Source organism: Cydia fagiglandana, chromosome Z (assembly GCF_963556715.1).
Source record: "Cydia fagiglandana chromosome Z, ilCydFagi1.1, whole genome shotgun sequence".
NCBI lineage: Eukaryota > Metazoa > Arthropoda > Insecta > Lepidoptera > Tortricidae > Cydia > Cydia fagiglandana.
This window is the reverse complement of record NC_085959.1, coordinates 25738544-25762203: the sequence shown is the minus strand read 5'-3', so window position 1 is coordinate 25762203 and position 23660 is coordinate 25738544. Positions and strand designations below refer to the sequence as shown.

General features: G+C 37.4%; 1 protein-coding gene across 1 annotated transcript in view; it reads right to left on the bottom strand.

Annotated features, from left to right (window-relative positions):
• The window catches only part of LOC134678798 (acetylcholinesterase-like), a 75093-nt gene extending 55722 nt beyond the window's left edge, over positions 1 to 19371 (bottom strand). The window contains exon 1 of the mRNA XM_063537495.1: positions 19125 to 19371. The gene's annotated coding sequence lies outside the window, so the exon portion shown is untranslated. The remainder of the gene's footprint in view (positions 1 to 19124) is intronic.
• Between the last annotated feature and the right edge of the window lie 4289 nt (positions 19372 to 23660).

Below are 23660 nucleotides of genomic sequence, written 5' to 3'. Positions count from 1 at the left end.
ATAACGTAATTTAGGATGGTTATCAACATTAAACATTTTCCATAAGAACAATATTGTGGAGTTGAGACATCGCTCACAAGCAAACGGTTGCATTGAAATCTTCGTCGTTTGTTCCAGACCAGCTGCAGTGAGCTCATTAATATTATGTAGAACAATGCTTTTATATGATTATACTACGTCGGTTGCAAAACACACTGACGGTAAGCAATTTCAGTATTGAATTTCAAAATGGGGAGTCAAAGATAGGGTGCAACGAGGCGAATCAGATCACAGGAAAAATCGGTCTAAAGTCTAAAGTACTTCGCTCGACTCCTTTAAACGTTAAAACAAAAAAACTATGACAACTAGGCACTATATCATAAACACAGTCTATACAGATGCAAAATTGCATTTTTTTTATTCCTCTTCTCAATTACGACGGCTGCTTCGAGCAACACCGGCTTCCGACACGTCGGAAGGGAGGGGCCCAAGCGATATCTCACCGTACAAATCTTTCTGCCATTTTTCGCGGGGGGAAGGTGCACACAGTCGCACTTCTCACACACTTACATACAAAATCCAATCAGAGGCCCTACCGCGAACCACGTTCGACGTGTTGCCTCTCTATGGCACTTGTAAATTCATACGTAAGTGTGACAGGGAGGCAACACGTCAAACGTGGTTCGCGGTAGGCCCTCTGTAATGACGACACAAATACATAAAAAATGACACACGTCAAAGACAAATCTTGCAAACCTCGTTCTCTTTTTGTGTACGGACGAGTGACTAGTGTCACAACACGCACACTAACACATTTTCGTTGAAGTATGTCATTGTATTCTGAGAGATGAGAAGTCGGATTTGTCGCTCGACCGATCCGCAATTTGTACTGAGCGAGCAAAATCGATAAATCCAACAAATTACTGAGACTAAAATATAATAATTGTATTTAAATGTAATTAAACGTATGATATGTAAAAAAAGAATTACATGTGGAATGTAACACTTCCTTTTTGTAAATTTGATGTCCCCGACCTCTTTTTATAGCAAAAAACCGAGCAAATAGGCATTTCGTGCAGCAGTGTTCACGCGCGCGTCTGGACTCGGTCTAGTGAAAAATCCAAAGAATTATATGACAAAGAACAACTCTCAATCTTCAAAAGTGTGACCAAAAATGAAATGCAAGTGTGTGCGTAAATTGTCTATGTGAGATCAAAAATAGTGATGTCATGTTACAACATATTAATAATCTGTCGATGTTTGATTGCTTTATTGACTACTTTTTCAAATGTGTTATTTTAAACACTAAAATTCTATGACATTATGACGTATAAATAACACTTGCACTGCGTTTGCCATAAAAATCGTTGCAGACTTATCTTAATGTAACTCTTACTGTGTTGGAAAGTGAAGTTATCATGACACGCTAAACATGAACACCTTCAAAAAAGTATAACAATTGTTATTATTTGAAGTCGGTTATAAAAGATAATATCTTAATGATGTCTTGTGAAGAAATAATTACATAGCTATTAATATACCGACAAGTTATCGATACTGTCATATGAACATTTTGTCAAGCCCTAGCGTAAACTAACAGTTTATGTTTTTACACAAAATATTCTAAATTATTGACTAATATGATAAAATATTAGCACGGAACGGAAGAAAAACTTATAATGAACTGTATAAATCGGCTTCTTACACTTTTTACGCTGTTAATTTGACAAAATATCGCTATGAAAATTTCGCTCGGAATATCATAAATCCTCTGAAATGAGTATTTGCTTGGATTATTTGGCCCTGTGACACTGCAATCCGGCACACTACAAGACACCATCTTCACTGAATTACTTTATTTAATATTTTTCGTCCTAATCCGTGTATATTTTTCAATTTGAAAATTACCGTGATACGCTCTTGGCCGTCCGCGGCCGTCGTCAAACTCAAAAGTGGTTACGTTTTCTCATTGGTAGTCTGACTCTTTCGCACTTATGGGATGTTCATATACGTGATGGCTTCCCTTTCGCACACTTAAGCTGTCTGTCAAGCGCAAGCGAATCCTAGGTCTATGGAAAAATCCAAGTGCAACTAGTTTTATTACCCGCGGTAGATTAAATTGACGCGCTAATCTTGTACCTCGGCAGAGGGGAAATAGTGGGAATGCCGCCTCCCTTCCGTATTGCTCGAAGGACGGCTGCTACAAGTACAGGCGTGACATTGCGCCTAAGATTTATCGTATAAATATTAAAATATTTAGAAAATTGTCCGAAAGAAGAAAAAAGGAAATACTAGAAAGACTACAAAAAGGAATGAGATCCTGACAGAAACATTTTTACGGTACTACCTACTACTAGAACTGTGTAGTAAAAGATTCATTATTTACATGTACCTAATAATTTTGATGCGATTCATGCTGACACAAACATTACGTGTTATCCGGACCATAGATTGGACTAAAACAAAATAAGACAACCAAGCGTCACAATTTTTACATTCCTAATGTGAGCTTACGATAGTGATTTTGTGATGGTAAACTACTTTTTATAACGTCGTGTCATAGTCATAACTTAGCGGTTTGGTGTACGTATAAAAATGTATACTTACTTATATAAATACCCACCGAAGCAGCTTGTGTAAAATCATCTAATCACAAAATTCACTATTATTTATTTGAATTAAAGTGTTCATAATTGGACCGTGTGACTTGCCCATCAGGATAATATCGATCCAGTAGCGATTCGCATCTGTCACCAGCTGAATGGCCCATAAAAATGTCGGATGTTGCATTAGCTACGTCTGGTCGGGGCCGTGCCGATTACGTTTCATTTGAGGCATGAGACGAGTGCGAACTCCTATTACCATTCAGACATGATTGACGCTCGCTTTCGATCAGTTATATCTAGTTGCGCAACTATCAAACACCTTTTTTTGATCTCTCATAACTGATATATAAAATACTATAGGTAATTGAATGACAATATTGGCAACTGATTGGTAAATTTGATGGAATTTAATTGGAAATATCTTGCATAGTAGGAAGCGATTTTAGGGTCGAGTACGAATGTCAGACTTTGACTCTTGCTTTTGTATAATTTTACTGAAATTGGTTCCCTAGACATTTTGTCGCAAGAAACTTGGAATCGATTGCGACTTAGCAAAAAAGACATCTAGCGTTTAACACATTCAGTGTCAGTGCGAGCTATAGGGAAAACCGTATGCAGCGAAAACCGCCTAGCGGGTTGCTGAGGTGAATGTGTTACGCACTCGATTTATGTATAGATATTCCTGAAGAAGAGGGGAGGAACGGGCACTCAGCTTTGCTCTCCTCCTCTTCCACAACGTCAATCCAACTTTCGAAAACTGTTCCGCTAAGGTCCGTTCCGCTCTGCGCTTTTTGAGGTGGAGCGATTTCCATATAAGACGTGCCGGCCGATGGCATTACGTTATTTGCTAGCGATACCGGCACGGGATCGGAGTCCTCCTTGAGTTTCAGTTTAGCTATGACCTCGGTCACAACGTCCTTTCTCGACAACGACCCATCTGAAGAAGAGTCGTCAGGGAAACTGATGCCCTCCATCACGGCATTAGGTAGAGGAAGTAGATCCTCACCATCAGACTCACTCTCTCTCATCGACTCATTCTGAATTGAGTGGAAAGCTTCCTCACACTCGGACATATTGGCGTCATCTCTGTTAGTATTAAGCGCTCTTCGCTCTTCCTCGTACAAAACTCTGTCATCCTCGGTTATCCTCAATTTCCTGGATACAGGTCCCTTGTCTCCGGCTGGGCATAGAGCATAGCTGTGCTTCATATTCTCTATAGTAAAGGAAATTTCGAGCTTTCTGTCTGCTGGAGACATACTCGAGAAGCGTGAATAGTACAAGTCTGCCAGAGCGCTCATAGAAGGAGAAGGCGCGTTGTAAAATACAAACTGCACCAAAAACTCGTGAGCGCGTACCCCTCTCTTACGCATCGTGTACGCCACGATCATCTCTCTCTGGAGTACACCTCGAGTCAGGAGGCATATTAAGTGGGAAGTACACGAACGCATTATGGCATTCTGTTTCCTCAAATTTATTAGATCATCTATCATCAGATTCATCAGGTCATTAGAATCAGAAGTCATGTCAGTCCTTCGCTCACTCCACCACGCGCTAAAAGCCGCCATGCTTTGATTCCAATCATGCGCCCTGAGTACGCGTGCATGGAGGTCCAAGACTGATAGCAGAGAAACTATCTCGCGGCACGTAGGAAATATCTTTATTTCGGGGAAATCATCAGAAAATTTGATAGTGGCAACAATCCTTCTATTAGCCTCAGGGGACATAAGGAACGCATGCGTTCCCATTGTTCTCAAAAAGCATCTTTTCTGTTCTTCAGTCATGGCAAAGACTCTTCCGCTATTACACTCATCGCTAATACTCATGTATAAGGTCTGAGCAGCCTGGAAACGTATATATTTTGAGAATGAGTCAGTCAGATGAAAAGAGTACTCAAATCCCCTCTGACCGTGCAGAAACCGCATGCTTTTAATTAGGCAATCGTCACAGGTGTTATGTATGATCCATAGTACAGCGTTGTGGAGCAGGAACGACAGCGACTCGTAGTTCCCGTCTTTAGCGAAGCGCGTGATAAGCGCCAGCAAATAAATCATCGTCTTGAGTTTTAAGCCTTTTGGTATCCTTCTTCGCAGCCGCTCACACATCGCAAGCAATAGGTACTGTCCAATAGTGGTTGGTGTATAGGCAAAGAGCGTATCTCCCATAAGTTCGGGCCGGTGAATCCTGAAATGCTCTCTGCTATTCAGAATCTGTTCTATCTCTTCGATTGAGTCAATGAAGTTAGGCAGCCACCTATCCCTCACGCTCTTGTACTGTCGTATGTCAGATATGAGTTTTCCGACGAGAGTAGTCTCATGTATAAATTGTGCAACGCCAAGCTCTGCAAATACATCCAAGTAGGGGAGGGGGACAGTAACCATCGCACCACTTGTCAGTGCAATCCTAGCGTTTGAAAGGTTGTTCATCAGGACGATATTTATCCCTCTATCTATCTGTATATCCTTTAACGGTATAGTGATATTTGTGTACAGATGCTCGGAACGGACCTCGAAAAGAGCGAGACCGAACTTACACTCATCTGTCAATTCCACAAACCCATTCCACTCATGAAGTTTTAGACTCTCAACTTTCAGATTGCTAATATGAGGATTTGAAGCCAGTGGGGCTCTTCCGGCACTATCTGACCGCGTCTCCTCCGGACGGATATCGTTCATCATCTTTTCTACCCTTGTTGACTTTCTATTTCTATTGCCGCGCGCCGAACCGCATAGCGCATTGTACTTCTTCATTTCGTCACGATAAAGCCCTGTTACCGGTAGTCGTATCTACTCGGTAACTCTTAGAATTTCAACCTAGTTTTAATGAGAGGAGATACTCAACTCACTGAAGAATTTACATCCTATTGCTACCCACATTGGTGTGTAAATAAACTATACCCTGAAACATAAAGGAGACTATAAAACATGTTAATCATTACACAGAAAAAAACTATAGACAAAAACAAAGTCCGACTGGTGGACCTTGGCTTTTCGTGCTAAGTTCGCTTAACTCCTGACAGCGGAACTTACCTACTTAACTTACACAGATAAGGCGAAATTCATGTATACGATTACAGTAATCAGTAAAATCTTTTTTGTTGCTTTTTACGTTCTATAAGCAATTATATGCCTGTAGAAACTGAAAATGATATTTTTTTTCTATTAAGTATAACTAAAAGCTCTGGTCATAATATAAAACTGGAACATGTCGGAGTCGCATCATGCTTAGTTAGTGAACGGTTTCTTAAATTAAGATATTTACTCGTATATTTATAAAACACAATTTGGACACCATACCTCATATAGCTTCCCATTAAATACATACGTATTTACTATTTACGTGGCCTTCGACCGATTATAAAACTATCGAGGAGTTTTAGCAGGTATTCAAAAGTCGTATTCTATTGATTTATTTACGGAAAGGGTTCTCTAAATATTTGGTCTTTATTCCCAACATTACCCCATAAAATTATTCCATACCATAAAAGCATTCCGTTGCTCATCAAGCCATAACCGTTTATAATAGATTGCCTACTGAACTAAAAATCATTACGGATCACTCGCTGTTTCATAGGAATTTGAAGTTGCTTTTACACAGTGGATGAAATTTATGATAATGTTTAACATTTATGATACCTACATTATTATCTTTACATTTTATTAAGTGTCTAATAATTTTAGTTTTAAGCCATGTATTTCAAACACAATACTTGTATTGTTTTTTAAATAAATATATGACTATGACTACCGTAGATTTGACATGGCTAGAAGAACTGTATTTTTTGTTGATACTTCCCGAAGTCGTTTTAAAGCATAGGCAAATCTACTTAATTTTGATATTATAAGTTCTAAGTGGTTAAGCCAATTGGAGTTAGAATCTATCATTATACCTAAATTTTTTTGGAGTTAACATATTCCATTTCTGTGTCCTTGTACCTTGTACTTTATACTGATTTGATCTGGTTTTCCCTGGGTAGCGTAAAATTCCACACATTTGGTTTTAAATGTTAACTTGGAGTTTGTTTATTTCTAGCCATCTGTTGACCTCTCTGAATACTTTATTTATTTTTTGGTGCTACGAGTCTAATTGACTCAAATGGCTTAAAGATCAACATCATTTCACGCTTTTAACACATTTTGCAGCGGTTTTTGGCGTACCGCTAGCACTATTACCTTCATTTACCCCTGTTTCGTCCAAGCAATATTTATTTCCTTCCTCTCTGTACTTCCTAATTGCCTCTAAATAATCTGATCTCCACACAATTATGTCATTACTGCCAATTAAGGCACTATTTCGGCTGCGTTTTGCGTACTTAAACTTAAGGTTACTTTTACTAAAGCGTACTACAGAATACTTTTCGACATTTTTAGAAGAGATTTACTTTGAATTTTATCCAGTGTAGGTATTTCATTCTCGAAGTAGAAATTATGTACTATTCTTCGAATACCAGACAAAATAATTTTATCAATATCTTTTAACTTATAAGGTTCCCTTTTTCTAGGTGGCGGAGACGCAAAACCTTCTTATTCTCTTGTTTTAGAACGCTGTAGATGGTGGCAGGCGATATTCCGGCAGTTTCAGCCGTATTTTTTACTAAATCTACCTTACTCAGAATAACATCCTTGCTGCAAAGTTCACACACCACCTTGTAAATGTTGACCACCATGCGTTTCTGATTTGTTCTTGTCATTTGCTGTTTCTGTTCCTTTTGCTTTTGGTGAAGGCAAAGCAAAACGTTCGGGGGAGAACGTGTCGGTATTTTTGCCATTGACTTGGGCTTGCCTCTGGTTGGTCCATCGCAGTCCGCACGCCAACAAATCATCCTATAATTGTTCGAGCCCTGGTCATTGGTTAACCAAGTTTCCTTATAATACATAATTATAACGTAACCGTAGCAACGTCAGTTTTCGAAGAAATCATGATCGGCTACTGTTTAACCAAGTTTTATTCAGTATTGAGATCTTTATTTGCAAATATAGACAAAAGCCAACGTTTGTAACGTAACCGTAGCAATCTGAGAAGCAGAAGTAGGCCTGGACCTTAGGACTTTGTTTTAGGTAAATTCCATCAAATTTACCAATCAGTTGCCAATATTGTCATTCAATTACCTACAGTATTTTATATATCAGTTATGAAAGATCAAAAAAAGTCGAGTGGTGTGAGTCAAGAGCCGGAGATTATTTTCAGTACCTACCCTTGCGCTAACATAATAAAACATAAAACAAATATCGTATCAAAAAATTGCAAATTATTTTGTGGTACGAATGTACAAATAGCAAACGTTCAGGTAACAGGTAATAGGTAAAGGCTCTCTTGTTCTTTAAAAACAGTGGGCAAACAAGCTTCTTATCCTGCACCTTTTAGGGATCCCCTTAAACTGGTCTGTTACATTTTCAAATGTAAGTTGATAAAAATAAATCAAATCTGTAAATTTATTACCAAATACAACAAGACGTAAAACAACAAGACGTTTGAAATCTCAACAGACGATTTGCTACTTAGCCTATTACTTAAGTACCTTTAGGTTAAGTAAAGTAGTTGTACCGAAGTCCATCGTCTGTTTATACTACAAAAGAGATGTGTACGTATTTTAGTTGGCAGCAAATCAAATCGAGAGTCGTGCAGAGCCTCTTTTAAAAAATTAGGTTTGCCCACTCTTTCTGCACTGTATATAATAGAGCTCTGCAAACTAGTTCGCCGGCATGTAAATAAATTTCCTGCAAAAAATAACTTTAATAGCGACAGACTAAACTCAATGTTTGCTCACGACATCCGGGCTCCTGTTGCTACGACAGCAATCTTCCAGCGTAGCACTATCTATGTTGCTGCTAAAGTGTTTAATACGTTGCCCGTAGAAATTAAGTCACTCGATGACTTGAAATTTGTGACAGCACTTAAAAAATTTGTCATTGAGTTATGCCCCTACAGCTTAAGTGAATATTATAATATAAACGGTTAGTTAATAAGTAGGTATGTAAGTAAATATGTAGCTACACCCACTGGGTAAAATTGTATTGATTCTCACTGTATTGCCTAACATCAACATGTACACATACAATTTATGGCTTATGAATAAAAAAAAAAAAAAAAAAACCTATTTAGTTAGCAGGTGATAAGCACATCCACGCGGCAAGAGCTCTGTCGTAAAGAGTATCCGCTGAAGGCCGACGATTAGTTGTGTGTAAGCGGTGTGCGCGATTGTATCGTGGTAGCCGAGTCGTGTGTACCGCAGTGCGGCGGTGGGCTGCGCCATGCGCTGGTATTCCGCTATACTTACCACACATTTTGGCAATCATTGATAAATCTTGTACAAGATTGCTCTTCTTTGATTCAATTAATCGATTGATAAGTTCATTTCACAATTATATACATTATGTATTTACACAAAACCTAAAACTAACAACTAAAACTAAATATTAAATATAAAATATCTCTCTTAAGTTGCCCGCTTCTGGAATGGACCCTAGAATGCTGGCGGCGTTCAATTAATTGCGTTATTCTGCAAATGAATAACTACCAACATAAGTATCATGATTTTAAATGAAAACAGGCCATATATGTGCCGGACTACGCATATCGAAGACTCCATATCTTCTAAGGATTAATATATAGTATTTAAAGGGACAAACAAAACAAATTTGGTCTTACGAAATACGAGGACGATTTTAGAGATAATTTCGACAACAACTAGAGTTTGCAATCCGGATTCGAAATGTATGAAATAATTCAAATCCGCGCTAACAGAGACGACTCCTGAAATTTGTGCGATGAGGTCAACTGCTGCTTAGGCGAAAAAAAAATCGAACGAAAGTACTGATATTTTGGGAATAGAATGAGAAAAGGATTAGTAAGATTACCTATGTCTGACCGTTTTGATTTTTGCTTTTATTGTTGCCGATTTCGTATGCTAGGAAAAAGGCATCTTTTTACGGCGCATATATGTAGCCGTTTCTAGCGCACTTTGAAGTTTGAAGTAACCTAGTTCTTAAACAAACAAAAATATAAAATAAAGGAAAACAGACACAAATACTGGTAATATTGAATATTGAGCGAGAATACTTACACTAGGCACAAAATAAAATAATGGAGCCTCATACAGATGTAATGGTATCTGATGAAATAGGTATCGACAGAGCCGTCTTCGTCTGATCAAAGTGACACGATTTCTGACAGATTTTTGTTACTTTTTTATGTACTTTGTACTTATATTATTATACCTACTTTGAGCTAATATTGAAAAATCCTTATTTTTTTGTAATTTTACCATAATTTTCTTACTAGTTTGATAAAAAATGAAATATTAGCCTAATATTACTGTAACTACCTATATAACAATAAAAATAATATTAGCCGCCCAGATCAGTAAAATACCACACTGTGCGACGTTTCCAAATTTTAAATATATCAAATAGTGCCTTGGCGAACCGATGTTTAATATATCTGTGTCTCACGGAAGTTATGCTATTTACAAAAAAGGAATCGAAGATAAAAGTTCTATCAAAAATTAAAATTTCAAGTCTATGACGTTACTAGAGAAATGACTCAAGATTGCTATTCATATTTTTAACAACTGTATTATGATCTACGAATTTTCAACCACTGGCAGAACGCACTGCACTTTATAGATCTCGTAAGCTAGAATAACACTGTTTGAGTAAATTTAATACCTAATAAAATATGTTGTTGTTATCAAGAAATGGATTCCAGTAATTTGATAAAGCTCCAAGGACCTCCTATAATCTTATACAATCAGAACAAAAAAAAACATAGTAAGTCATAATGTTTTACATATGTGACGTTATCTATGAAAAGGGACCTTATTGTCGATGGCGCTAACGCCATTTTTAACGATGCTCCGATATAAATACAATGCCGCGCGACGCTGTGCGGCGTCAGCGCCATCGACAGTAAGGTCCCTTTTCATAGATAATGCCCCATATACAGGGTGCTTCCTGTAACAGGAGCAATAAATTAAACTAAAGGACAAACTGACCAACATTTGTTCAGCAATGCTGGTCAGTTTGTGGAGTACAGCCTACAGTTTGATTTATTGCTCCTGTTTCAGAAAACACACTGTATAACATTTAAGTACCTATTATGCATAACATTGATGAACACAAAATAATTCATAGTCATTAGAGACTTAAAATAATGGACCCTAATTTCAAGAATTGAAATTTTCTGCCAACGAGATTGATTCTCAAGATCTGACCCTACTCCCCTTAGTCCAGTTCAGACGTATGCATTCTACAATTTATAACCTCACTGCATGAGCAAACCGTCCCAGCAGTCCCAGCTTAAATGGTTATGAAGGTATATTCTATAACTTATTTATTTATTTATAACTATTCGAAGATCCAACAGCTCTTAAAATATCGTTTTATAAATGTGTGATACAAAAACCAATTACAGGTAAAATATTCGCTCTATTTTACCGAGGCGGGAAATAAAAAATACTTGATAAATCTGACTTATAGTAACGCAGCGATTAGTTATCAGTGAACTGCCGCAAACTGATGATATATGGCTTAAACTCACGAAATCTAAAAGGTCAGTCTATTCTGTTCTAAACTATCTACTAAGATACTACCGAGAATATAGGTATTTCTTAGCTGCAAACATTTACTCCATTTAGATTAGTATTTTGTGCGGGCTTATTAAAAACAGATTGCATTTTTATTCATTTTTAGTCAGTTTTGCAGATTAGGATCTTTTTATCCTTGTTAGTAGTAAATAAGTTTCTTTGCCTAACATTTGTTGTAAATGTCAAATCTAAATTTAAGGGTCATTCTTGAAAGGGTTCAATTTTCCGCGTTCTGAGGGAACAAGTACAAACAGTCTTATTTGCCGTCGTATTTCTTAAAGAGCATTTCTTACTAAGTCTCGAACAGTTCATACAGTCCTGACGCAAGTGTGGGATTGGGACTTATCCGGACTACATTTAAAGGAATTCACCTTCTTGGCAAATTTCACCTAAAGCGGTTCAGTTGTTTAGCCATGAAAAGGCGATATAGAGGCAGACAGAATTACTTACTTACACATTTATACTACATATAAGTACAGCTCTAATGGGATTTATAGCCATTAAGCTGATTTCAAACATATCAGTTGGTAACGGATAGACTTAAAAAAGGATAAAATTTAATTAATTTTGAAGTCGGTTTTCGTTCTTTTTTGTAAATAGTTTTTATTTTTCCATTTTTAGTTTTAACGCATTGTTAAGAGCGCGAATCATTCATGAATAGCCCCCTCCAGACTATGCGCGTGAATCGCGGGCGAAGCCGCGAACGCGAGTGTGGAGTCGATTTCGCAGTTCTGCGATCAGTACGGTTACCATCAGTTTGTCACTGACATAAACGCCGTCGAGAACGTAATTTACTTTCTATACATCTCGCTCGCACTCGCATATTAGTGCAAACGGGATGTATAGAAAGTAAATTACGTTCTCGACGGCGTTTATGTCAGTGACAAACTGATGGTAAGCGTACAGGACTCCACACTCGCGTTCGCGGCTTCGCCCGCGATTCACGCGCATAGTCTGGAGGGGGCAAATGAAAAACAAAATCTTGTTTAACACTAAATTCTTATACCTACGACTATTACTTTAATAAATAATCAGGATTTTTATCGAGTCCGTCTGGGAAATTATAATTCCTGTCACTACACTAAATCCATCCTCCGCCCCGCCACTGACCCAATCCCTCAACCGTGATATGTCAGTCGCGAAAAAAATTAAAATTGCGATATTATATTTTCGAACTTATGAAGGTCTTTTTCATAGCTAATCTTTTCATTGCTTGTTGCCGTGAACGCCAACGATGGTATTGGTCCCGGCATTGTCTTGAGAAGTGTTAAAATTATAACTAGTGTTGTAATATTGAGAAATTTTAACCAGTGTGGTAATTTCCCTATTGGAATCTTTGAACGCTTGCTCCTTTTTTACTCGGTTACACTTCCAGCAATCAATAATCAAGTCTGTATTTTTAAATAAAAAATAAATAAAATATAAATAAATAAATAATAAATTATTTTTAATATGTATATAATATAAGCCATGCAAATACAATAATAACATGTCACATGTAAAATTAATAGAGAAAAAATAAGGTTGATGTTATATATGTATCTCTTTACGACATTTATTTTTGACTGATAGTAAACAACAGTTGCGAGGTAACAACATGATAAATAAAGAAAAGTTTTGACAAACTAGATACATGCAACCTTCTCAATGTTGTAATCATGCCTTAAAATTGTTAAAATTTTGTACTGATATGTGGTATTGTTTCTTGATAAAACTCCAACAGTTTGCTATATTATGCTGTTTCTTTTAGCCGTTTGTTGTGGTATGTTTCATCTTTAACCTTCCACAAGCATGGAAAGGTCCTATAAATTTCGATGAAATCGGAGATAAATTGCGGCCTGTTGTTAATTTTTTTTCGAGATTTGATATTCATCATTTCTAGTTGAAAACTGAATGAGTTGACATGTGATTATTTTATTTATTTATTTTATTTTATTCAAAATACAAAATTCTTTTTTTTTATACTATATCTATAATAATTTGGTAAGACGCATGATAGAAAATGTCAATGTCAGGTAACCGCAGAGACATATCATTTAACAGAGCGATAGCATTTCAGACGGAGCGTTTGCCGCCAAGCGCGTGCGCCTCACCGGGCACTCGAACAGACTAGAGGGGCTACCGCCAAAACCGAAATTCGCAAATTGCGGAGATCTTTCTCTTTTACTCCAATGAAGGCGTAATTAGAGTGACAGTGAAAAATGCCCGCAATTTGCGAACTTCGATTTTCGCGGTTATAGCCCAGGCGCCGGGGCCGTCGCGAAACCATCGCCACCCTCCCCCGCGGCGGGGCAACGGCGAGGAGGCGGCACAGACAGACCCATTCTTGACAGTGCACTGGGAATCAAGATTTGGTTGCACAGTAGCTTGTAATAATGGACCATCAATAACAATTTCCGCCGCAAAGAGCAAATTTCCTCTGGATTCTTTCTATCATGAATACATGCTTTTATGCGGATCCCAGACACAAAAGCACCAAATTCAAGTTTGCTGCGAACATAGGCGTTGTATATGTATAATAGCAGCTGCAAAACACGAGTGTCACTTAACTGGCTCGATACCTTCGTGATAAACCCCAGGACCTTATTCGCCTGCTTACAGATGTTGGTAACGTGCGTCCTAAAGTCAAGTATCGAGTCCAAGGTGACGTGATCTTGATCTAAACCTTGTTCAGACCACGATTCCAGGTTTAGCACCAAGATGCAAATTTGTACAATGGCCAAACGATCATGAAATTTCGAAAAGAATAGACAAAATATTATGGTTTTGACACGGATTTGATCATCGCAGACATGCTTCCTTATTCTTTGGTGGAAGGCGAAGCATTTCGAAGACTCAATTTCACTGAACCGCACTCTGTTCATAAGTATCGATCAAAATCGGAGAAGTATTTTATTAGAAAAGCCAAAAATCTATGACATAATGAAGGAGAAACTAAATGACAGGTGCAAAATGTACTTAATTGAGCGCTAGCCCAGATATTAGGACAAAACCTGTTCACTGCTAGGATTCACAGGTCATTTTATTCTGGAACACAAGCGCATAAAAGGTATTTTAGGCGCATTTGTGCTAGAACAAAGTCATACAAGACAATATATTGAACAGAAGTGTTCAGAAATGGTCGAAAAATGGAACCTACATGGCAAGATATTTCTGGTTCTTCGCGATAACGCAGCTAACATGAATTCTGCTATGCGTGATCATTATGTACCTATCCATCGGATGTGTATCACACACGTTACAGTTGGTGATCAAGAATACACTTTTCGCGGATCTTCAAACGAAAGAAACTTTCAAAAAGTGCAGAAAAATCGTAGGCCACTTCCATCATAGTGAGCCAGCAACTAGAAAGTTGCTAGCTGACTGTCAAAGCCAATGTGGGATGCCGAAACACGCTTTGGTGCAGGATATAGAAGTAAGATGGAATAGTACATACTTATTTTTGGAGCGGCTGTTCGAACAAAAAACTGCAGTGAACTTATATAGCGTGGAGCATGGCAAAATAAATAATTCTTATTCTTATTCAAAATTGACACGTTCTCTACGGAACAATGGAATGTTATAAAACACATAATAAATGTGTTAAAGCTCTTCTACGAAGCAACCCTTGAGTTGTCATTCGACTTCCATCATAATCCCGGTCATTTCGTTACTAAATCGGAAACTACAAACACGGACAGAAAACGAGGATGCAGCCCTGACGACCATGAAACACGCACTTTTAGAATCCTTAAATAATAGTTTTGCTTTCGTGAAAGCACATCCATTGCTGTTATCGGCAACTATACTGAACCCAAGGTTAAATCCAAATATGTATCTGCCGACGTAACGTAAGAAATAGTAAATTTTCTAGCTAGGCGCAATGAGAATACGCAGGATGAGCAAGAGAACGCGAAAATGTAACATTACGTACTGAAACACAAAATGTTTAGAATGAAAAAGAGAGTCTCTGGGATACAGACGACCAATCAAATATGGAGCAGTGCCAGGCGGAAGAAAATCATGACCCAACATCAATACTGAAACAAACGCTTCAATGTTACCTGTCAGAGCCCCTATTACAGCGTAATACCGACATTTATTCCTACTGGAACTCTAGCCCATATCCTTCTCTACGAAATACCTCTCGGCTCCACCAACTAATTGCTGCTGGATAAATTTACGCTGATAGACGTATATGTAGATCTTAATCTACTTGGGGAAAATGTGGAAAAACTTTTGTTTCTTGCATATAATATCAGACTATTCAGACTATTCATTTTAAATTATTAAAACTTTTGTACGCTTAAGTAATTACTTGCCTTAATTTTTTGTTGATTATTGCATAAGTAGTAGTCCGATTGTGAAAAGACGGTTTAAATAAATAATAAGTATATAAGTAAAGCCAAAAAGAAAATTGTAGATCTCAGTACGTAACACTAAGATTAATATTTTTAAGTAGGGATTTAAGGAGTACATAAGGATTATAAAGACACGTTAATTTCTTTTAACATTTCGTTAATTATTGCATAAATAGTAGTCGGATTTTGAAAAGACTGTTTAAATAAATAATATATGAGTAAAGTCAAAAATTAAATTGTTGATCTCAGTAAGTTTCAGATTAATATTTAAGGAGTATAAGGAAACGTTAATTTGTTATAAATATATGAACTATGAAGGTGCATAAAAAACATTTTCATCAATGTATTAATAAAAATAATAACTTTAGTAAGCTTTGTTTTATTTTTTACATCCATCACGAGTTTCAGGTGTTACATTGTTATTATGCGTACAAAATTTTATGCTTTTATAACATTTTTCCAACAATTTTAACAACTCTACAATCTCGGTTTCGGCCGAAACTAGGTCCAAAGCCGAACCTTCGGTTACAGTTTCGGTAAAAAAATACCCGGTCGGACACTAATGAAAACTAGAGTAAAGCAGAGGCCCGTTGCTCGGTGCGTTGGTGGGCCCGTTTGCCAGAAGAGAATACTTATACAAAGAGGATATGAATATGTAATGTTAAGAAGTCAAAAAGGAGACGACACCGTACGGTTCAATAAATACTTTAAAAAATAGTGTTACAACAAAAAGGCATTGATTTTGCTAAGACATACTGTGGCTGTCGAACCACAAATCATATACTAGTAGTGACATAATAAAATTTCCCGCTACTTGTATAGTAACGGGAAAAAACAACAAAATATTGGCAAACTTTTAGATGTACCTAGAAAAGTTTCCTTTATAGTTATATTTATAGATATTACAACTTCAAAAATCTTGTATACTTAAGCAGTAAAACTTCCGAATCGCGTGACAAAAATAAGGCTTTTGATTATTGCATTTCGGGCATTTCGTCTCATTACAGGTCGGGTCAGACGTCTAGCGTAGCGTTCGTAACGCCACGATGACGTCACGAATTTCGTAGCAGCTGTAGCCGTAGCACGCCGATGACGTTACTTTTACGGACCTCACAAAGAAGCCACCGCGTACCATGGCGAGGAAAAGAGCAAAGACGAAAAAGGCAGGATTAGTCAAGCGCCCTTAATGACTTAACTTATAAAACAAGGCCCTAAGTCCAAAGTCTGTTAGCAATAAATTCAAAAACTACCTACTTAAGGGATTATCATGCGGTTTTCCCTTGCCAATAGAGTGATTCTTGAGGAAGGTATAGGTGTATAATTTGTTAAGATTTTATGAAATGTTGTTATTATTAACTATGTTTAATTATTATGAATTGTTTTTTTTTATCATTACTTGTCTTGTGTATTTGTAAAATATGATTTTGTATGTATTGACATATTTCCGCTGTGTGCCGGACATGTGTTTGAAAATATATAACTAATAATGGCTTTTCATTGTAGCCATAGAACTGATACTGTTATAGATACTGTAAGTGCATAACCCTCAGGGAATAAGTGAAAAACGTTTAAAAATAACTTTAAGGTAACTATTTATGTCTAAAGAGTTCAGGGTTCTGACTGCACATACACTACAGATACAATAATGCTTGCTAGGCATATACTCGTATATTGTAAGGCATGTTCTTTCAGTAGGCACGCTGCGCCACCAGTGCTGCACACCTGCCTCGAAGGTCAAGTTCACGTGGCCTCGAGCAACACTACCCATATCAAACAATTACTGCCATGTGAAAATCATTAAGTATCAGCACAGAGGTACTTAGCCAATTAAACAATCCAGAATGAAGGACAATACCTAGCGCGACCTTGTCATTCCTATTGATCAGGCATACTCCGCATACTTAACGACACCACAGCTTTGCAAAAACGGTTTAGGAAACATGTAGCACTCGTGGTTAATGCCGTACCTAATGAATTCTAGTATTTAATGGCTCTGAAACAAATCTTTTGTTCAAAAGAACCATACACAAGTTTAAACCATAAAAATGGTTGACATAGTTACTAATGAGTACCTAATGAAAAATTAGTGGTAATTAATGAGAGTAGAATGATTTCTAGGAGGGGTTTTTCTCAAAAGAGTTTCTACAGGGTGTAAAACGTGATGTGACACCATCAATAGGGCTGTATATTTGTTTGTCACTAGCGAGGTATAAAAAAATATCTAAATAAAACTAAAGAAGCTAAAAGCATATGGACGTAAAAATAGGAAAAGGCAATTCTTTCCGTTTCTTTATACATATATGTATGTATATGTATGTATCTTATATCCATATCCTATACCTTTGTATAGAAAAAACTTTCATACATTCAAATAATACCTTTAAATATTATTTGAATGTATGAAAGTTTTTTCTTACATCAGGTCATACTAAAAGTTCGTGTAATCTCAAAAACTCCTGAAAAGCACACGGCCCATTAATATTCTTCAGGCACTCTTCTTGTACTTTTATTGATGTTTATTGAATAGTCAAGCTTTCTGACAAATACGTGTAGATACATGTACATAAACACTGCTTATTACACCCTACTACTAGCGGTTAAATAACAAACACGTACGAAAACAAGCCGATTTTGTACTACGAGTAAATATTTCGGCCGTAGGTATCCTAATCAGCCTTTTTCCGAGTCCCGGTTAAGATGCTCTTGAGTACACAAACATTGATTTTATCTATTCAGTGAGTCGATGAAAAACTAAGTGACGAATAGCAAAGCGGTGAAGTAAAGTACAAGGTCGAGGCTTTCAGAACAATTACGGTGGAATGGTCGCGTTCGGTGTTGCCGCTGCCGCGCTCCCTCGCACGGGCGGCGGGCGTCGGGCGGCGCGCGGCGCGAGCACGCATCGCCTCCATTACCCTAGTTACCGCCGGCCCTGTCCCGCCACCGCCTCGCAAACGCCTCGCAGCCGCCCCAGCCACCCATCAACAACGTGCGCTTACCCCATTCCGCTCCCCACTTGTCTCGTGTCTCATCTTACGACCCCTCTCGGCTTAAAGGCGAGCATTACGATAATTAAACCAATGTTCATAATATTTACGTAACCGATTACGAGCATGTTATACATAGCGGCTATTGCTCTCCTATATCCCTAGCTCATCTAAAGGCAGCGGCCTTATGTAATGAATTGATAAGATGTTAGTAAATATAAAAAAAGTACGAAAGTACTTAAAATACACATTCACATCAGAATATAATTTCGCATTAAATAAAACGGCTTAATAAGCTAATAGCACTGATAGCAATCAACTAATTTCACTCCTAACTTGTAGGGCTTTTGTGGGATAAAGGACCAAGAAAATTATAGATGAGCGCTTTAAACTATTGTCTGACGCTGGCATGATTCAGAGCAATACCAATTAGTTATAAAAGAGATCATCAGTTAAATTTGGTTTATATACCTACTTACTTTTTTATTAAAGGTGCTTAAATCATAAAAATGCTTATTACCTATTTGCTCCCGGTAGTCTCATCAATAAATTCAGATAAATTGAGACGCTGACTAAAGCTGAGTAAGAATATTAGGATCGCATCGCTTTCAAATTTGAAAAAAAAAGAACCAACCTTGTATCGACGTCTCGTTCTCTCGAATTGAAGGTCGGAGTGTCAGTTTGTAGTGCGGGCAGGAAGGGCGCGCGCGGCAAGGGCAACGTGGGCGGCTGCAGCTGGCGGCGGCGGAGAGAGACTGACTGGGCCCGGGCGAGCCCCGCCGCCCGCGCCCTCGCACCGCGCCCCAGCGGATAAACAACGTGCATTGTGGGCCCGGCGCTACCGATACTACTCTACGCCACGCCATGCCACGCCACGCCACGCCACGCTACGCCACGCCACGCCGCACCGTGCCGCACATATGGCGACATCTTCTTGTCACAATCTCATTCATTCTATTAAGATCTAGATACACTCATTGATGTGTCTAATTAGACACCCCCTGAAGTTTCTAGAAGCTTCTAGAATCTATAAGCAGTGTGACCATTTTAATCTGACAAAACGAGAAATATTTAAGTAAATGCAGTTATAGATTCAAAGAACAGCTCATAAAATCACAGTACACTGTCTTGTACCCTACAATTTTAGTCGTATTTAAAGTTCCTAATACCTTAACACTGACGTTATGGTCCCACTGGACTGAACCATAATTTTAAAAGAATGAATATTTTATTATACTTCAGAAATGTATCACAAGTAAATAGTTTAAAAAATTTATTTAATGTAATGTAATGTATGAATAGGTATTTATTAATTTGAATTTCGTAACTTAGTAGCGGCTTACAAAATAAATCTATTTTACAAATTTAATTAAAATAAGTACACCTTACAGTTTTCGAGCAAAATGGCTGTGACATACGGAGGAGACGGACGGATACGTACATGACGAAACTAAGGGTTCAGTTTTTCCATTTTGGCTACGGAACCCTAAAAACCGACCTCTCTCAGACGGAACGTAGCGAAAAAACTGCGGACATCGACAAACAAGGTCCTACGTGCCAAGGGAAGATATGGTATTGAGGAATGTTAAGAAGCAGAAAAAAACAAAACGAAGAAGTAAAATGTTGTACGACACGCACGAATTGCCTACTTTTAGCACTGATATCGTAATGTATGTATCTACTATTACAGTACATACGGTGCTAACTTACCGTAGTAGTAAGTACACTAAGCAAGAATTTTAACGTGTTAGACTGTTTAAGGAGTAGAATGTTTTTAAGTAGATATGTATATATCAGTGAATTTTCATAAACTACATTGTCACATACACGCCCCGTGTACTTATGTTTTTGAAGATAAAATACCCAATTATGCTAGTCAATGCGGTAAAACGGTCAAAGGCATCGTGCTGTCAGATGCAAAAAACCAATATGACAGGGCTCGCGGTGCTGGGAGTCGACGGTGCGGCGGCTCGCATACTAAGGCTCAAAGCTGGCTGGTTGGTGCAGTCACGTGGAAAACACCGGACGCGATCCAATTTTCCTGCATCGTATCGAGGTCTTCGTCAGTGAGCTTTATTAAATCATACTTACTATTTAATTTATGTATACAGTAGGTTTTCTAAGCTCATATGTACGTATGAAATAAAATATTTTACAGTACATATGGCCCTATTTTCCCGCACTAGTGCGTAAAATAGCACTTTTCGTGTGTATGTCAAAAGTTTAAAGGGCCATATGTACTGTAAAACGTTGTACGATACACGTGCGAATAGCTAATTCGCAACTCGTGTCGATTTAAAACACTCCCTTCGGTCGTGTTTTAATTTATCGCCACTCGTTTCGAATTTCCTCTTTTTCGCACTTGTATCGTAAATAACTATTTCACTTCGTAGTTAGTCTATGAGGTCCATGCATAGTTTGGGTGCAATATTCGCAACGAGGCGGGAGTCATTTTGATGACGTCATTCCGCTGAAATAGATGGCCGGCGCCGCTATCTCCCGGCAGTTTTGGAGATCCAATACCATGCCCAACAACATACTAAAAGTTGGTAGCGGTTTTCGGATCTGAACTATCTCTTCGACCGTTTCCCATAAGACATAGTACTATATGGCTCTAAACAGAGGGTGCTTAAGTACCATGCCAACTGGATACCATGCGATAAAACTTTGAAAATGTTAGCCTTGTTTCTTGAGGTAATAAAACTCAATTATCTTGTCGGCTATTATGGCATCTGCGAAGTTCGTTATAATTGATCTTATTGTATTTGATGAATATGCTAAATCCGAAAACATGCCAAACGTTCTTTTAGGGTACGTTAAGGTACGCTTAATTTATACACCGGGAAAACACGGTTTCTATTTTATCTACTCTTTAGGGTTATAGTTTCGCCATGTCTGTCATTAACGTGATAATTACAATTAGAAAACATAATTTGGCGTGGATATACATAATTTATGTATTTATAAATTACGCCTACAAAACTAGAAAATGAATATTAGAATGAATTTTATCACACCAGTAAGGGCTTGTAGAGTTAGAAGCTTGGCTCTACAAGAGATCTGATAACTTTTTGTCAGTGCCTTATGGTATCGACTTGGCAACATTTTACATGAAAATGTTTTTGGTGGGATTTTGTTGACAGATATTTCCTTGTTGTATCAGCAATTGTCTATGATTTAATAAAAGTTAAGTCTGTTGTCAATTTATGTCATTCATTCAAATTGTTCGCGGTTTATAACGCGTTTATTTTAAATGTGCGAAGTCGGCGTGTAGCATTGTTTAACGAAAAACTGCAATGTTTACAACTCCTAAACCAATGTAAACAAATTTGGAGGTTGGTGCTCTTTAAATATTTTGATACTTAGCATTTAGCATAGTACTTATGTATTTTTTTTTGTGATGGATTAATATTACGGTATTATAGAACTAGGTCTTATTTACACTACATTTCATTTTTCGCCTTGTTACAATGATATAATGTTGAGAAAGTGTTAACATATATGTTTACTTATTGTTGACAGTACTTTACATAGTGGTAGAAATTATGTGAGCTGACTTAGATTGCACGTCAACGTGTATTTAACTTATATCCTTAGGTAAGCACCTTACTTATGTAAAGAAAAAAAATCTAGTATCAAAACTATAATTCCTACTACACAAAGTGTGACCAGGCAAAGATTTTGTGAATTTCCCGCCAAACATTTGTGTAAGTAATATTTCAGTAGCCAGACTCTATCTAACATGGGTACTTTTTGATCCACCCTCGTAGGTACTTGTTTCCGAATATTACCTAAACCTACGATATTATTATGATTATTTTAATCATTTAAAATATAGCCTGGCAAAAAAGAGTAGAAATTAATAGGGGCGCCACTGTCGCTTACATGGCAACACAAATAGTACCACCTAGAGATATTGATACTTGGGTCATGGACAGATTTAATGTTCTTGTTTGTATCATCGATTCTTCCCAAAAGTTATGACTATTGGTTATTCAAATGCCAAATTTGCACACAAACCCATATTTGACAACGTCGGAACCGATTTTTGGTAATGTAGGTAAGTCAAGAAAGTGGACTCCACTCTCATCAGCAGGTAGGTACAGGAAATACAAATTTTGAGTTTTTGACTTTTTACTAATATTCGTTTTTATTAGCATTAGAAATAAGGTAAACAATCTTGATGCACCTTTTAATTGAAAACACATTTTAAAAATAAGTTACCACAAATATCTAACACTTATCAGTCTAATGTGATCATTTACGTAGGTCACTCAATAATTTTTGAGGTAAAAAAAACTATTGAAGATATTAGTATTATTATTTTACATTTTTTCAAAATACTCTTCTTTACTCTCTATACGTTCCATTCGTCTTAACGCCTGAACCAACTTTGGAAGTACTTTTGCCAGTCTTCATCAGATAGGTCCGAAATTGCTTCTTCGGCTTCCCTTTATCTTGCATAATATCGATTGTCCGAAATACACTTCGCATAGCAGGTTTCGCAGAAACATTTTTAACCGAATGATACTTTTGCATAATTGTATAATTAGCATAACTGTCATGTCGCATACTCGTAACATTCATTTGGCAGAATTTTGAATAGCAGAATACTACTATCGTCGATTTTACATACGCAGAATTGTATGTAGCATAAATTACATTCCACCGAATTTCTTATGGCATATTGCTCATATTGTAGACTTGAATTTCGCAGAATGTTATGCAGCAGAATAAAAGTTCTGCCGAAATTGTTACCGCATAATACTCATGTCGCTGACTGAACCTACACAAAAGGAATTGCTGCCAGAACTACAGGTTAAGTTAGGTTAGAATTGCGACCCCTACATAAAAGGAATTGCTGCCAGAACTATAGGTTAGGTTAGGTTACAATTGCGACCCCTACACAAAAGAAATTGTTGCCAGAACTGTAGGTTAGGTTAGAACTGCGACCCCTACTCAAAAGAGGGTGCGTAACGGTCCATATAACAACTTTTGATATATTTTTAGTCGATATAACGATTGAGGGACATAATCCACTTTTGCTATAACAATACATGGTATATTCTTAAAGAGTCTAACTATCGTCAAGTATAATGAACTTGTAATTTAACAACTTCTAATCTAACATTAACAGCGTATATAATTAAGTTCGATATAACGCTCAATT